The sequence below is a fragment of the Chrysochloris asiatica genome, unplaced genomic scaffold, assembly GCF_000296735.1.
Source record: "Chrysochloris asiatica unplaced genomic scaffold, ChrAsi1.0 scaffold00027, whole genome shotgun sequence".
NCBI lineage: Eukaryota > Metazoa > Chordata > Mammalia > Afrosoricida > Chrysochloridae > Chrysochloris > Chrysochloris asiatica.
Window position 1 is genome coordinate 16,277,388 of NW_006408545.1, and position 3,328 is coordinate 16,280,715.

The window sequence follows — 3,328 nt, forward strand, 5'->3', positions numbered from 1 at the left end:
TCTTTTTGCTAGAAAGAGAGAGAGAGAAAAAAACAAAAAACCTCTTCTAATCATAAACTTTTCATAGTTAGCAGTCCGTTCTCACCCATCTTTTCGGTTTCCTCCTTCTTTAGATCTCCATAACCTCTATTCTATGTCAAAATTATGGCATGTGGAAAGACAAACTACAACAAAATAGATTCTCAGTTTTGTTTCTATATTTGTTTGTTCCAATTCCCTTAAATAAGCAGGGTTGGCCAATGGCTATTTCTGTCTTATTCTATATACAGTTCCTGTCCTTCTCATTGGGAGTTTTAAGATAGAAAAATGCACACCCTTTAAAGCCTCCTGAGGAGTACTGGTGTGGCGCTACAGGATAAACACTGGACTGCTAACCACAAGATCAGTAGTTTAAGCCTACCAGCTGCTCCTCAGAAACTCTATAAGGATGACTGTGAGCTGGAACCCACTCACTGGCTCTAAACAACAACTGAAGCTCCTCAACCAGGTTAGAGGAAGGAGAGTAGAGGAGGAGTCAGGATGGTCTCAGAATGAAAGGTCAGAAGAAGCTATTGACCTGAGGGCTGCTTTTGTTACTCTGAAGCCCATTACAGTAAGTGCCACTATCTCTACTGTGGACCTGTATTTCCAAATCTCTGTCAAATTGTCTGTCCCCAAATGGCCCTGCTGGACCAGAGCAAGCCATGCACCTGTTCTCTGCAGGATTCTTCCCATACCTCATTTCGTCTCATGAAAAGAAACTATGTCATATCTTCAGGTAAGATCACCTGAAGCCAGACTCTCTGGTGATCCCTCCCAGTTGTCAGCCAGTGAAGAAATACACACAGAGATAAGAGTACAGGAGACACTCCCTCATGCAGAGTGAGTGCTTTCTTCAGGAGTCACCGGTATGTTAGGCCTTCAGGGGCAAGAGCTCCAAGGGTGCCCTCACCGTGCAGCTACAGCAATGGCGGGGTCAGCAGGGCAGATGGGAAGAAAGGCCCATATAACTTGCTCACACTCTGGAAAAGAACTGATATCTTGCTTCCCTTATAAAGTTAGGAATGTGTACTTCTCTACACACAGAGAGAGGAAAAGTTAGAGGAGGTGCTGGTGAGGAACACGAGGCCTGGGGTCTTGACGCTGCCATTCCATATATGGATGTGTGTGCATGGAACAGTTATGAGAAAACCATTTCATTTTCCCAGCCTCAGGGAACTAATACTTCTTGATTTGTAAGATGGAGACATTGGACTGGACAGTTGTTTTGTAAATCTTAAACACAATCCATTAAAGTTGTGAAATCCATTTGGAGTTTTCAACCACAGGTTTTTTTGTTTTTGTTTTTATAATGAAACAAAATAGATCAAAATGTGCTGTCTTATACTAAGTAATGTAAAAATTGTTCTGTTAAATTTTTGTTCCAGTGTGTGTGTGTGTGTGTGTGTGTGTGTGTGTGCTTGTGTACTGGGTTATGACATCTAGTGAATTTCTAACTCTGGGTCACGGTAAAGAAATGGTTTAAGAACAGGAATCTATGATTTTTTTTTTTTTTCAGGCTGAATTCACTTTTCTTTCTCTTTTACCAAAGCCTCTTATGTGGTTGCCACAGCTGGAGCCTGGGTCCTCTGCATGGAGACTCTGGTGTGGGTCTTCACAAGGTGATCAGTGAACTCCTGGTAGGGAGACTTCGTGAACACAGTCTCTTTGCAGAGGTTGGGGGTGAGATAGCTGTAGGTCTTGGAGATGGCATCAAAAGTGGCCTTGGCAAAGTTTCCCAGGGTGGCAATGCAGCCCCTGGCTGAGGTGTAGCAATCATCAATACCAGCCATCAGCAGCAGCTTCTTGGGCACAGGGGCTGAGATTACAATGCCAGTGCCTCTGAGCGCAGGGATGAGACACACCAGGACTGAACCACAGCAGCCGGTCACCTTGCAAGGAACTGTGAGGGATTTGCTGATTTTGTTCCCCCAGCAGCCTCACCTCACAGGGATGATGGACAGCTTGGCCAAGACGATGGCCCTGCGAATGGCTGTGGCCACCTCCTCGGAACACTTGACACCTAGGCCGACATGACCATTGTAGTCCTTGAACCTGGTCTGCTGGCCAGCACGTGTCTGTTTCTGCACAGGCATGATCTTTAAAACCTCATTCTTGAGGGACATTCCCAGAAAGAATTCAATGATTTCAGACTCCTTGATTGGCAGGGAGAAAAGGTAAATCTCCTCCAGGGACTTGATCTTCATGTCCTTGACCAGATGACCCAGCTTGGTGACAGGGAGCCGGAATCCATGATTCTAAGGATCCTTCCATCCAGTGTTTAGGTTTCCCTGTGTCTGCAAATGTTCTCCTTAGGGATTTACCTCCATGGTGACATAGAAGAATATCTTTCCATGACGCCATCTCACAGCCTCAACCCCTAGCAGACAGTTTGTGTTTATATTGAGCCTGTGACATGCAAGATCCTTCAGAAGGTGAGCTAAGCAGAGACTGAGGTGTCACTTTTAGCATATTGTTAACCTTGGCTCCATGGTGCCTCATAGGTTTTTACCTACATAGACACAGTTTCTCAGACTTTGTAGGTACTTTGGTTTCGCTACAATGCTTTAAAAGAGAGATTGTTGCATTAAGCAAAATCTGAATTTTTCTGAGTGGATACACAAAATAGCCAATAAATTATTTAATGGTAATATGATTCTATAAGTATAAAATTGCAAGCAATATTTGTAACTCACTACAACAACAATCAGCATCTCCTTAGTGAAACACAGTTCACAAGGGCCTTCCTGGTCATTGTCCCACTTCATGTCCTTCACAGCCCTAGGGCATAGGGTCTGACAACTTGTGAGGAACCGAGCCAGGACTTGAGTCCAAAATTCCTCCCTTCAAGTCTATTTTAAATTCCACTGGTCCACATGGAAAGTGATTATTGTTGTTGTTGTTAGTTGTTGGCAAGTTGGTTCCAACTCATAGCAATCCTATGTGCAACAGAACGAAACAGTACCATCCTCACAATCATTGTTACACTTGAGCCCATTGCTGCTGACACTGTGTCAATCCATACCATTGGGAGCCTTCCTGTTTTCCACTTACTCTCCACTTTACCAACCATGATATCTTTCTCCAGGGACTGACCCTTCCTGATACCATGTCCAAAGCATGAGACATGGTACCATGAGATGGCACTTTTAATATTCTTCTCCAATACCATAATTTAAATGCATTGAGTTTTCTATGGTCTTCCTTATTCATCGTCCAATTTTTACATGCATCTGAGGTGACTGACAATACCATGGCTTGTGTCAGTCATACCTTAGTCCTCAAAACTGGTATCTTTGCTCTTTAACAC

General features: G+C 43.8%; 1 pseudogene; it reads right to left on the bottom strand.

Annotated features, from left to right (window-relative positions):
• Window positions 1–1,574: 1,574 nt before the first annotated feature.
• On the bottom strand, window positions 1,575–2,255 carry LOC102832202 (annotated as a pseudogene).
• Window positions 2,256–3,328: the final 1,073 nt, after the last annotated feature.